The sequence below is a fragment of the Paralichthys olivaceus genome, chromosome 22 (genome assembly GCF_024713975.1).
Source record: "Paralichthys olivaceus isolate ysfri-2021 chromosome 22, ASM2471397v2, whole genome shotgun sequence".
NCBI lineage: Eukaryota > Metazoa > Chordata > Actinopteri > Pleuronectiformes > Paralichthyidae > Paralichthys > Paralichthys olivaceus.
In genome coordinates, this window is record NC_091114.1 from 5,117,638 (window position 1) to 5,132,391 (window position 14,754).

The 14,754-nt window shown below is 37.9% G+C and overlaps 1 protein-coding gene and 1 long non-coding RNA gene across 11 annotated transcripts in view; one reads left to right on the forward strand and one right to left on the reverse strand.

Annotated features, from left to right (window-relative positions):
• The window catches only part of nrxn2b (neurexin 2b), a 618,875-nt gene that overhangs the window by 433,080 nt on the left and 171,041 nt on the right, over positions 1-14,754 (reverse strand). The window lies entirely within an intron of this gene.
• Positions 1,258-14,754, forward strand: part of LOC138406684 (uncharacterized) — a 31,772-nt gene continuing 18,275 nt past the window's right edge. Inside the window, exons 1-2 of the long non-coding RNA XR_011240024.1 lie at positions 1,258-1,413; positions 2,807-2,852. This is a non-coding gene — a long non-coding RNA (uncharacterized lncRNA). The remainder of the gene's footprint in view (positions 1,414-2,806; positions 2,853-14,754) is intronic.

Genomic DNA, 14,754 nt, shown 5'->3' on the forward strand with positions numbered 1-14,754 from the left:
TCATGTTTCTTTTATTTGACGAGTAAAATGAGTTTTAAAATACTCTACTAAGCATTAGATCGTGTTCAGGGTCATCACACAGTCCCAAGCACTTAAAATTGATTTAATATGTGGCTCTGACACTGCCAGTGGAAGGTGGGAAAACATGTGTGAGAGGGAGACTTTAAATCATCACAGCTTAAAATATAAGAGAGAACCATTGTGAAAAGTGGAACTAATCTACTCTTTATGTGAGCTGTCTGTGTCTGGGCCCTAAATAGATCACATCAAACAAATGCTGTAGTGCTGGAGGTGTTATTTTCATTTCTTCATTAGTTAGAGTAATGTATCTCTCCAATCGAATATTTAGGTTCCATTAAATCACTGGATAGCCATTCAGCTTAGGGGCCTTTGATACAACTAAACACAGATGAGGGTGTATGTGTTTAGTCACATGCACACAAATGTAGCTGTTGGTTTTTGATGCACACACATCATCAAGTACAGTGATCCCGACTCAAAGGCACATTTTTTGAGTCTGACAGTAAATAGTGGAAACAAAGTTAACAAGCACACTCCACCATTCAAAGAAATGGTAAACTGCAGAGGTAATTAAGAACAAGCTATAGACAGCAATTGAAAGTGTCTTTTGCAGTCTCCTAAGGACATTGTTTTGGTGTTGAATCTGGGCCTACAGTGGATGTAAATATATTATGGAGTTCAGCACTCAGAAGGCTCAGATGGACACATGGACACTAAACCAGACACTTACCAGAGTTTATGTTGATTTTGTCACCAATTTTTAAATTTATCATTGGAGTTATGTGATGCTGAATATAATTTTCAGGATTATACCATATGCCTTAAAGGGATAGTTTACCGAAAAATAAAACTTCCCTACTCACCACTATCTCTATGGAGGGTAGGGTAAAGTGTTTTACCTACGTTTTTATGTAGCTACATTCACAAGACTTAAGAGAAGATAAATGGTGATGCATTTATATAGTGCTTTAAAGTCCAATCAACCACTCAAAGCACTTAAATATATATATTCCATCTACACACATTTGTTAACACACTCACACATTGATGGGACAACCATAAGAGGTAATTCATGGGGTATTTTGCCCGAGGACACTTCAGAATGTAGACAGCAGAAAGCGTGGGATCTAACCACGGACTTAAGTGGACAACCCGTTCCACCTCCTGAACCAGAGCTGGCCCCAGGTGAAATCTGTGTTGCTAGGTAACAGTTTGATACCTAGAGTGGTTCTCTGGTTTTTCAGATGGATTCTGGCTACATACACAGTTCTCAATGAAAGTTAGCGGCTGTCTCAGGAGAAAATATACGGTCACAACTGTCATCATGGACTTACTTGAGTGCAGAGTGGATCAGAAAGACTCTGCACTGGCTAGACTCGGCAAAAATAAAAGGTATACTTAGGTATAGTTGTCAAATGTTGCTTTAACTAGAATTATCACCTCACAGTTGGATGCCTCCACCGTCTAGTCAAGCTGCAGTTAGCATCCATTTTTGTTAAGACTCATATGTACAAGGCTATGTAGTGAAGACTTTGAAGGAAATTAATACAAATATATTAGTTATTTTTTTGTAATATTTAGGATACATTCTTACAACAATTCGTAGCTATTGCCAAAAGAGTTTTGTGAGCTCACAATGACTTAAAAGTGAACTGTAATAATGACAAATTGCAGTAAAATGCAGCTGACAGGCAGGATGGACAGGAGGTGACCTTGATGTGATAAAAGAGACATAAACATATCTTAGTGTATCTGAGCCAACTCGCTTGACACTGAAGATATTTAAGTGTTCACCTCCCTCAGGTCCCAGCAAGAGAATTTGACTATTGCTTAGCACAAAGGTGGACTCATTGTCGCTACTGGACGGCTGATAGCTCTGCTTGACAGTGATGGCAGGAAAATGAAAGTGACTGTTTCAATGTTTTTAGCTGACAAGGAAAAGGTTGATTTATTCAGATGTCTAACTCATGAGTTACAAAACATTTAGGAATCTGATTAAATTTAAATATTTGATCCTTTAATTAAGCCTAAAGAAATGTCCTTCAGCCACATATTTAAGAAATGTGAGGAAAGCGTCTGTAGACAGACGAACATCCTAATAAAAAAGTAATGCCTCTGGCCATGGCTGTCTATGGTATGGACGAATACAATAATTAGAACTGATCAGTATTTAGTAAGAGATATAAGCTTTAATCAAAAATTACCAAGTAGCTCATGTAAAATGTTTCATTGAATCACAGTGAATTTGCACATCCTCTTTTATCCAATGTGCTATTAAATTCATAGTACAGCCCACCACACATCACTGTACAGTGACCTTGAGGTAGTTTGCCTCTGATGTGACATGGTACCTCTTAGTTGTTGGGTAATGCTTGAAGCCAGTGTTTGACCAATTCTTCACACACACACACACACACACCCACACACACACACACACACACACACACACACACACACACACACACACTGATCCCCTTCTACTCGTGCCTCTGCACACCTCTTTCCTAGACCCTAGTCCTTGCTCTAATCCTCTGGACTCGATGCTGAAGCTGCAGCCTGGTAATTCACCAAATCCCCTTCTGCTACCCTCAGCCCATACCTCTCCTCTGATGTCAAGTGCTCCTTGACAGTGCACATGCCAACACACACATACATACAAACATACAAATACAAAGAAACCCTCAAATGCCTCAATATTCATACTCAATATATTGTATATTCACAGCCTTCACTGTAAACAACATTTATTTGTCTTGCAGTAATAATATTTTTTTTCTTTTTCAAGGTTTTGAGTTGATGGAGCATCAGCATTTACAGCCTCCATGGTTAAGGTCTGTTTTCTGGCTCTGTAATGAGCTCATCTTTATCTCTCTGTTCTCAAAACTGTCACTGAAAAACATCCACATATTATATTATTATTGCATTAGATGCTTTGTTTCTTTTTCTCGAAAGACACCAAAGTGCTCCCTGATTAGCCATTAGAGAGCCCCCACAACAACAATGGGTAATTTCAGGCCTGTCTTTGCAACTGTGAATGTGTCTGTCAAGAACACTAAACACTATATGCAGCTTGAAATGTTTTTCTTTCTCAGCAAATGCAATGATAAAATGGGCACAAAAAGAGAGACATTTTCAGATTCACATCATCCACACTTATGGTATTAAAATGTCAATCTCATCTTGTAAGATATTCTTCCTGTCCAAAGGGTCATTGTATAAGAAGAGGTGGTGGATAATTTTGTTATGCATGCAAAGCAAGTGCAAGCAAATATAATTACTCTATAATTACTGGGGGCAAAGCCCACTGCATATACAACACAAAATCAAACATTACTGTCAAATACTTTTACACCCTACCCCTGTTCAACTGGGTGAGCTTCTTATTACACACTGCAAGATAATTGACATGCTTTGGAATAACTGCATGTTGCATCATTTTGTTGGATAGTGATCTGTGTGATGAACTGATTTAATCAGCTGCTCAGCTGGATAAGACATACAGTCTTCTTGCTCATTTGAAACTAGTTACCTAGGCACCTGATTGGACAAATGGAAGTCCTAAGTCATTTTTATTGATGCTTGCCAGAGACTTGGTGAAACATCCAGTCAATTACACAAAGGCGATAAATGGGGGAACTGTGAGTGAACTTGAAAGTCAGGTGAAAGAGAGAAAAAAGTGTATGAAGAGGACATTTTAAAAAGGGACATAAAGGATTTGGCACAGTGCGACTTGTCTATGGAGGAGGTTAAAATAAGGACGAAGCAGCAACATTTCAGTTTGCTTTGCTCCTTTATTAGGGGTTAATGAGAGTACTTTATAAATGCTGGAGTAGCCGACTATCAAGGCCTCCTCTCTGTTCCTTTATGATTAGTGTGCTTGTTTTGTTAGATGTGATTGGACTAATGCTGTAATGCTCCGCCCAAGTTAATGGTCTGTGGTTACTTTTGCAGAGCCCGGCTGCTTGATTAAATTATTCACTTAATATCAGTATTAGTTGATTAATCTTCCAATTAATTGGCTGGGTCAAAGTGATTTAAACTTAGACTTTGTGTAACAGTTGACTTCAAAAATGGTATTACTTCTATTTGATATTCACTCAGTGAGTACTTAGTACTGTATTCTTGTGAACGCGATATCTCAAGAACCCCTTGATTGAATGTCTTCAAATTTGATACAAACATTCACTCCGACTTAAAAATGCACTGCTTTGATTTTGGTGACTGGAGGTCAAAGGTGAAGGTCACAGAGACCTTCATTTCCTGTGAATGTGATTTATCAGGACCACCAGTAGGGAATTCCATCACATGTGGCACAAACAACTTGGCCTCATGGATGAACTGATTAGAATACAGTACTTAAAGGTCAAGGTCACTGTGACCTCTGAATTTCACACATCTTGAGGTTCATTATCGTTTTCAGCAGTGGTGTAGTGGTGCCCAGAGAAGTGGATATATATTTGTATCTTTTTTTCTAAACAGTGTTATAAACAGTCCCATGTAGGACGACTGATGCAGCTACATGTTGATGCATTTTGAGTCAACTCAATTGTCTGTGTGCCAGTAGTTTCTTTTTCAAACACTCACATGGATAGTTGATTTGCAGCAGACAGTGTAGACCAGAGTGTGCCAACAGTATAAGATTAACATTATTTTTTATGGGGCAATTTGGAAATATTACTGAATAAATATTACAGTTTGCAAATATTATAAATATTCCGATATAAATAATCACCTGATTGTAATTATCATGCCATTAAAAACAGTTGTTGACATATTGTAATACAAGAGGTAGAATCTATGTCATCATCAGTTTCCTCTCTGATGATAGTGGGGGACTTGGTGACGGAGCGTGTACCGGTGTCCTGCTGAACTACCATCACTACAGGAGCTGATGGCTAGCAGCAACAGAAAGTCATAAACATTACATTTTTGTTAAGGTAGTTTGAATTATATATAAATTTCCTTAGAGGCTGGTTTTAGTTAAGTATTTTTGGTCAATGAGGAGGTCAGGTATAGGGAAGGTAATATTTCTTACCAGGAAGAAAAACACAGATATGACCAATCCTACTCAGCCTCTGATTGGCTTACCCTGATATTCTTATCCTAACTAACCAATCAGAGTAAAAAAAAAATGGCTTGCAGGACACAAATGAATGTGCACAACAGGCGATTTAGAAGTTAAAAATAAGTTTACCTCCATGTACCCTGCACTACACTACAGGTTTTCAGCCAAGTTTGAATGCCATTCCTCTCACTTGGTTAAACATGTGTTAAATGCTTCACAGTCCATATAAAGTGCTCCAAGAGAGCTTGGTCGCACCCTTAATCTTTAACTGCTTCAGTGGAGGAATGGAGGAACTGACTTTGTGTTACAGCTTGAATAAGGGCAAAGAGAAACTTAGCACTTTTATTTTGTGTTTTTATGTGGTGTGAAGAGGTGGAACCCAGTTCCAAAGTTAAACATGTACAATAGATTAACAAATTCCAGAGTCTGTCTCAGCTGTCAATCATGCCACACCCCCTTTAAATAGCACCAAACAGCTAATTAAAACAAAAAATGAACAACAAATATGCACATTAGCAGGATAGGAAGTACATTAATTGGCAGAAACTTTTTGGTAAATATTATTTTATGTTTAGATTTTAGTTTGGTCCAGCAGCAAAAATGGAGATGGTAGGACATATACTACAACTAACCAGCAGGCACCGGTTGGCTTCAAACAAGTCATCCATTTAAAGAACCACTAAAAACCATGTAAGGTGCACATTAACAATTAAGGGAACTAAGCGAATGCTAAGTTGGAGCATGCAAGAGATGTAAAGATATCTGACAGGTCAAGAAAAAGCTAATGTTATGAAAGCCAGAAGAGCTTATCCTGAAGCCAGAGGAAATAAAGGGGTGACAAGGGCCAGAAATAAGAAGAATCAGTGGATGCAAGGCAGGAATTATGGGATAAGGAACAAAGAAGGCATCAAACTAAATCTCCTTAACACAGTGCAGAAAAGTAAACCTCGAATCACATCACAACTTCACATCTAAACCTAATCACTTACAGTGGCTGTTTCATTACAGAGTTCGAGTGAGTGCACACACAACTCTGATGGAGACGCAATGTAATCACCTCCAGTGTTAAGCAACAGGTGTTGTGTATTTTGTGTACAGCTAAAGACTTGGTGCATATACATTAAGTTTCTGAAAGTAGCTCATCCCTGTTATTTTCTATATACCACTCAATAGCATCAGCCTCAACGACCATGGTGAATGGTATGAATGAGACTCCTCTGTTTTGATAAAATAGAAATCTAATGTGAAGGAATCAATCCCTCGAAGATGGCCAACAACTACCCCATTTACCCCGACAACAGGCTTAGTGGAGGAAAATGATTAAGTATGAAGGGTAAAGCCGAACTTGGGCAGGGAATGATTTTCCAGTTTCAGTACAATATTACAAAAGAACACAAATAAAAGTCATATGAGTATTACACTGTAGTTTGAGTTGTACTATTTTCGAACTAAGTTACACCTCATGGAATATCTTTCCATTTACTTTCATGTGAACTTAATTGATCACTTAATTTATATAAGTCACAATGTATATATAAAACATATGGAGCCTGACATGATGCCACAATAGAATAGGTTTTGGGGTCTTCCAGAGGGGATTGCCTACCCCACATCAAGATTAAATGAATCATTGATGTGTATTCCAATTTGAGTTTTGAATTAACCTTTTCCATCTGTGCATGTCCGTAATTATAAATGTGAAATACTAAAATGAATATTGATTGGGCAATATAGAAACAAACTGCATAGCTTAGCAGACAGCCAGACAAAAATGACAGATGCAGTCAAATAGCGGGCGAGAGAGAAAACTCAGAGAATGACTGATGTACTAATACACATAGTTTGGATGAGCAGTACCTGTACACTGTTTTACACTAAATTTCCTGAGGAGGGCATTGTTGTAAAAAGCTCTACCCTCAACACAGAGGCACTTATATAGTGATGCAGGTGAAACAAGAATAGCCACCTAAGGAAGCAGGCCTGTTGCATCCCTCTGCATGAGCTAAAAATCTTTTAAAGGATTGGGATAAATTAATCACATTTTACACTAAAGTGCAAATCATTGCAAGTGAAATGTCTAAAGTGTGAGCAAAGATCTCAGCACTTATAACCCTTTATATTTGCATATGTCACAGGCATACAGTGTATTGTGTTCTGTGATTCTTGAGAAGTCATTTTTCTCCCTTTTTTCGCAAAGGCAAGGGCACTTAAATCATACAAATGAAAAATGCTTTGCCAACTGGCTTTGGGAATTGGGAATGCAAATCATGCACCCAGAGAAATAACTATAATATCTTATTCATGAATGTGCTTTAACATTTAAGCGGGCCTATAACTTACACAGGACCTCTTTTGTTCTCAATCAACATAAAAGTTCACAGTGTACATGAGGGTCCTCACCTCTGCGTAATGGCTTCACTTGATGTTGTGTTTCCTTTCTTCCTCAAATTCCCCTTCTCACCCAGTCCCACCACTCTTTCTACTCATAATATACTGGGTCCCCTGGTGCTTGCTGAAGAAATTACCCCTTGTTCCAATTTTGACCTGTAATTTGATTTTTCTTTTTGTGTGTGATCTCAGCTAAGAAGGCGTCCATCATGATAGCCGTGCGTCTCTGCTGACATTTAGAACAGCAGTCATTAGTTATGCACTTGATCAGAACAGCAACACAAATCACCCCCCACTCCCTTCTACCTGCTCTGATTGCAGTCTCAAACAAGGGGCTCTAATGTTATTCCTCTTGCCTCACTGACTCTGCTTGTATGCTCCGATAGGCATGAAACCACCCATTGCCCTGTGAATTTGCAAAATTAGCATGGGGTGGGGTGATTCAGAGAGGCTGTGAAAAATTTTCACAAGCTTTTCTTTTTTTCTTTTCACAAAGGAAATGACTTATGTGCTGTGGAAAAAGTTATATGATAAAAGTAAAAAACAGCATGTCATTTAAGTCTTTGAACTATTGACTGGTACACGCACTTGGTGATTGTACCTGTGACAAAAGACATGTTCAAAGACTCTATTTAAAAAGGCTAATAAATTGTTAACAGCGAGGTGAGGAAGTTTGGTGTTTGGCTTATTCGACAGTTGACCTTGAAGCTAAAAGCGCAGAGTGAATGCGCTGAAACCACTCCAGACAGTTGGCACTGGCTTCTTATCTTAACAAGGGGGAATTATTTTGGTTCACCAAGCCTCAGTAATATCTGAAAAACGTCACTACACAAATTGTCTGCCCAATTAAACCCATTTGGAGATAAGATAGGTAGCTTTGATCAGTCCCACGAAAGGAGCCATTTGGAGGACAAGGTCACTTTGAGTCATTTCCGATTCAGCCTGTAAAGATTCTGACCTGCAGCGTCCTGACAGTACACTGACATTTATTAGTACTGAAGTAGGCATCTTTATCAGAAAATACCTGTAAAGCTTTCAACACATTTTGGTTTTTGTCTTAGTCATTTTTTAAATCATCTTTACAAATCTGTAAAATATATAATTAACTGCAACTCATTCCATTTCAGTGTTTATATTCAAATATAATTAGCACTGTGAAGTTTAAAATAACTTTATTGTCAGACTACTTCTGTTGACAGTGCTTTATGCAAATAGTGCCACAGTTCAAAACCTTGGGTCAATTATGGACATTAAGTCTACATCGGCTGTTCTGTAACACATGAAGATGAATATCCCTGGCTTAAGTATATTAATTATTAAAATGACATGCGGCGGGGGATTACAGGAGGTGAGCGGGAGGCAAGGGTTCTGAGACTGTGACTATCTACTAATTAGCAATAGGACTGAAACACTCAAGAGGAGAAGACACTGTGCAGTCACAGTGTGTTAACCGATATGCAAGGTGGGGTTCCAACACCTCGTTGAATATACTGTCATCACACCTAATGTGTGGTTAAAGCATGTTGCAGTGCACTCTTGTGTCTTTTGTCAATATATGTGTTATTACACTCCCTTTAATGGTACATCCGGAACAATGTGACAATGTATAAAATTCAAGCTGCACCTGTAAACTGTGAAACATGACTTAGAAACCAGATCATTCTGTAGATTCTGAACAATAACAGGTTATTGGTGTTAATATTATAATGTGTGTGTAGCAAGTTGTGTCATTTCTCATGACAAGAATTTGAAGTAGACCTCCTACATGGAGGGCAGGAATTCTACCCCTCCATCTCAAACAATCTGAAGCAGTTATATTATCCTGCTTTGAAAACATTATTGGCATACACTCCAATCCAATGTTTTAATTATTTTCACATCTCATTAAACTGACACCTACTACCTGGGCCTAAGAATACCACTATCTGACCACTTGTGTTTGAAGCAACCCAATCGCTGCAGATGACGTAGTCCCTGTTCGATCAAGTGAGTTTAGGCAAATGGGGGCGTGTCAGCAGAGTCTTAGTGAGTAGTATGAGACAGGATTCTCCTGTGCAGGCACTGCTATGTATGATTTGGAAATAAAAGTGGTATCTGCAGTTTTAATAGTTTTGCAATGTACATGTCTTTTGAATGTCTAAGAGATCACTGTTTGTGCACATTTACATAAAAAGTAAAGGGATATAACTATAGCATCTATTCTTTGGTTACACTATGACTACGGCTCTTGCGCCACCATCAGGCCAACATACTTATTTTCCACTGAATATATTTCTTGCCTCACAGGAAAACACTATCGGCTTCTGCAACTTACTGTATTTATTGTATGTCTGAATGTCTATGTAGGTATATGTACCGTACTACAAAATAAGTAAAACTGTGTATATCAGATTTCAAGGTTGCAGGAAACCATCAAACTGAAAGGTTTAAATCCATCATGGCTGTATAGTAAATATAACCTAACCACAGACATTGGCTGTTGTTTACATGGACATATATTTTGGTGAATACAACATACAAATAAGATATGAAGCCACAAAGGAGAGAAACCAACCAAGCCTCTTTCCCCCAAGACAACATGAAGGAGATGTTTTTAGTCTCTGGTTTGACGAAGTTGGCCTCGCCTCTTTTCTCTACAGTTTTAAATCCCCACATATCTTAACAATGTTCTCTCTCTCGTCCAAATCCCCTTATTCAATTATGGCAGCCTCTAATACATGTGTCAACATGTTTCATTAGTCTGTCCTCCTCTCCCACCAAAGAGATTAGCTCTACCTCCTTTCTTTTTATTTACTAAATGCAGAAATATCATTTTCTCCAGGATACAGGGACAGAAAATGCGAAAGAGAGAGTGATTATTTTTGTTCATTATGTTTCCCTCTCATCGGCCAGCCAGAGCTCCTTTTTCTTCTTGAAAAGACTATTAAATATGCGGCCTAAAATTTACTTATTCAGCTTTCAATTTTGCTGCAGTCTACATTTAAATGCTTAGAGAACATTACACAGAGTGCGGAAAAGGGCCGTGGTTTTTAACTCTTGGCTCTCTCGCTAAACTTGTCGCCTGGAAAGCTTTTATCACAGAGCGGGTATTCATGAGCATTATGCAATCGAACAATGCTAAGACTGTAGAAATAAGATATGAGGCAAGACTGCTTCATCGAGTGTGTGTGAGGATATGTGTGTCATAGAAGAGGGTGATTAATTCTATGACTGTGCGATCGCTTTGATGTTCCTTGTGGTAATTGTTGGGAGTTCCTGTTCCCTCAAGGGTTTTACAGCAGCTTCTGCATTGTACGAGTCTAGGCCGTGTGTAGGCAGGGACTAGATTACACATTACAGCACATGCATGCTCTGTGGGTTTCTCCCTGTGACACTACATCTGTAGAGAGCCAGAGCGGTGGAAAGCGAGGGCTCTATGGTCATTATCATTCTACTCCTGTTACACTCATCTTCTGATGGGCCTCATCCCTCCGTTGCCCCTCCTTCCCATATCCCCTTCTCTATTTCCACATATCCCTGTCTTCATCAGTTTCCCCTCACCAACTGATTTTGTCTCTCCAGAGAGCAGACAAGAGCAGAGGAACAGGAACAGACAGAAACACAGAGAGATAGATAGAGCGCAGGAGATGACAGGAATGAGAGGGAAAAGGCAATGGATGGAGGAAAGGAGGTAGAAAAAGAAAAGAAAGAGAAGGGAGTGTATTTCTCTTCCATTTGAAAGCCTTTGGTAATCTATGTCCTTTAGCTATGCTCATATAAACAAAGCACCTTTGGTTAGACGATACCAAGTGAAAATATCCCGCAGTCTATCTGCTGCTCATTCTATTTTCCTTCCTCATCCCTCTCTCTTAGTGCCTACTTTCACTTCTTTTTTCTATTCCGTGAGTCTCTCATTCCTTGCAGTCATCTTTAGATATTTTCTTCAATGAGTGCCATGACTCAGTATTTTCTTTACTACTCATCCCAATAGATTTACTCACATTTCCCACATCCGTACTTCTCCCTCCCTCTGTCTCATATCTATCGTATGTGCTACTCCGGCTCTCCTTCCCCATTATATTTCCACCCTTTCCTTTTTACCCTCTGCGACCTTAATTACAACATGTAAAAACCTGACCTGGATCCAATTTCCAGCCTCTGACCTCACTGCCACAAGATTAATTCCCCTTGCAACAAATTCAATTAAGTACTCTCTAAATAAGAGTAGGGGTAGAACAATAGGGTCACCCAAATGAATCTCAGGGCTAGAAACATAAAGGTGCACACAATTAAAGGAAAACAGAGATAGGATAATAGCTTTATATGAAATCCAATAGTATCAAACATGATGGGGTTTACATTTTTGTGCTCTATTGGCAAATATATTTGTAATGTATTTGTTACTCTGGACTGCATTATTAATGTCAGTATAGGCTACAACAACCCTTAAGTTAGTGCTTCAACAAATAAATATTTAAAGAAGTCTTGGAGCAGAAGTTGAGCACTTTGCCTGAAGTTAAAGTCGATTCAAATTCTAGGCATACTTAAATCAGTAAGGTTGCAGAGAGGTTTTCATCAGATAGATTTATATTATAAAGTGGAGTAAGTTAGGTCAAAACTAAATTGCAGTTTTATTTAGGGTTACACAAAGTGAATATGACAATGGCAAAAGCCCTGAAGCACAAAGGCATGTTGGCTGTTTCTCTGGACTGTATAAATGCATTAGGCAAGCAGGTCTAAAACATGGCATTTAGATTGGAGTGCTTGCTGAGTGTATGACTGTATGAATTTGAAAACAAGGATTTACAGTGAATTCCCAGGATTGTGCTATAAAGAATGTATGGGGTAGACTTTGGGTGACTCTACTCAGTAAAGTTGTAAGAGAAATTTAACATAGAGCAGAATAGATTATCTTGTGTGCAAAGGGAAAAAAAAACTCCATGTATCTTTAATATTTGATATAGTCGACTGATGCTTACTCATAGACATTACCCTTGTGTCCGGCAGCTCTGAGACTAGGGTGCGGCGTGTATAGCAGCAAGATTTATCAACGGACAACATTTAATATTTTAAGGATTGGATGGATTTAATGCCTTTCTCTTCCGTGGATTTACACCTGACTCTTGGGTCAGTGAACACAGAGAAATGGGCAGGAGACCAGGATCAGCCAGAATTACTCCACAGTGCTTCATATTTAATCCATGGGTTTGCACTATAGTTTCTGTAAATTCTTACCCCTGTGCTTTGTTCTTATGCAGATGGAATATATTCTAAATATTATACACTATACATATGCATTATATTTGACTTGGAAAAATAAATACACTATGCAATCACAGGATTTAGGCTGTAGTCAAGCAAAATAAATCTTTGTCAACTGAAATTGGACCAACTCTTTAACCATCTTAATCTATATATTTGTCAACTCTAAATTGTAGCCTTTATAGCATAGATACATTATGAACAAATTAAAGACATAAGAGGCTTAGTAGTGGCAGAATATTCAATAATTTCAACATAATCATAAAACCAAATCTTTACTAATATTATCTGTGCAAACATATATGAGGGACATTGTATAATCTTTGTATTCTCCCTTTACAGAGTTAAACCCAGCCATGTGTTTATACTTAAAGGTACAGTGTGTAGAATTTTGTGATATCTAGTGTTGAAATTGCATGTTGCAGTTGAACACCCCTCACCTCAGCCTTCCCTTCCATGAAACATGAAAAAGAAACTGTGGTAGTCTTCAGTTGTCATAAAAACTCAAAAGGTGTTTAGTTTGTCCAGTCTGGAGTGATGTAAAAACATGGCGGCCTCCATAAAGAGGGTCCCCTCGATGTAAATATGTACTTACGATGTAAGTATAAGTACAAAGGGCCTTTTCTGGAGTAAAGAAAACTACAATTGATACAATTTAGATGAAACGAACTAGTGAAAACAGCATGAAGATTATTCTACATTAAATTTCTGCCAATAGTTTCCTTTCACCTAAATCTTACACACTGGACGTTTAAATAAAATAAATGTTGTCACATGGAACAACAGTGTTTTTTTGTCTTTATATTTATAATCTATAGATATTTTTATTCCATTGTATTTAATTTTAGTGTATCACATTTACAGTTATATTTTGTTTTTCCTTTCAATCTTTCAAACCTTTAGGGTCAGATTAGAAATATTCAGACCAAAAAATCAGGTCTGAGCCTTTGTCATACTTCTTTTAGGCTAGATGAAGTAGGGTTGCATTTCATTGCAATGCATTTTATTTTTACTTTTCTAAAATTAAATCCGATAAAATATTGTGCTGTGCCAACAAGCACATCAGCCCCCATGGCCTTGAAAGCAATTTACGTGACATTTAAAAGCTTGTCAGATTGTATTAGATTAACAGATGGAAATGAATATAAAATAAGTGACAATGAAATAAGCATCACAAAACATGTATTTGCCCTCAGTTAGGATACAATTTTCATAATTTGCAAACTGTGTGAAAATATGTTTAAAAGTATTACAAAAAAAGGTTTATGTGTACAGGTTGAGATAAATAAGTTCCAGTCATGTTCAGACAGACTTGGTTCACACAGATAAGTGTGGTACACGTAAGTGATCTCACATTTGATTTTGATATGTTTAAATTATTATTTTAATATTTGTAAAACTATGCAGTTTGGATGTTGCAAGCATGTTTTCTTATCATGACAATAGTGACTCAAAGCCAACCATTTCTATTCTCGGTGGATATAGCACACATAATGTCATAGTGTGCACAGCCATACGGCTGCAATCTGTTTTTTAATTACCAATTCAGGAGATGGGATTTCAGAGCCAACCCACAGTGTTTACGACCTGCTAGTGAATACTGCCTTCAGCCACACATATTTAAGTCAAGGTGGACTGATTGGCTGCAAAGATAAAGAGAGGACAATAGAGAGGGTGTCATTAAATTACTACATTCATTCTTCAGGCATTATGCTGCTCATACAAAATGAAAGAAACTCACAGTTAAACTTCCATGCCTGCATTCTTGAATTCTTTGAACAGATGGAAGCCTCTGTATTTTCTGATTGTCTGTTTTGTCAAAACTGTAATTAATTTATTTCTCTATTGCAATGGTGAAAATAATCAAAACTTTGATCTTCTTTTGATGTGCTCTTGCTATCTCTGCATTATCCATTTTAATTTAATGGCTTGACATGAGAGTTTGGAAAAGAACATCTATATTGTGGTTGAGGGAATTGGTTGTGTGAGCATGTGTGTGAAGAGCAGTGTGTGCCCGCTGCATAGTAAAGTGGGAGTTT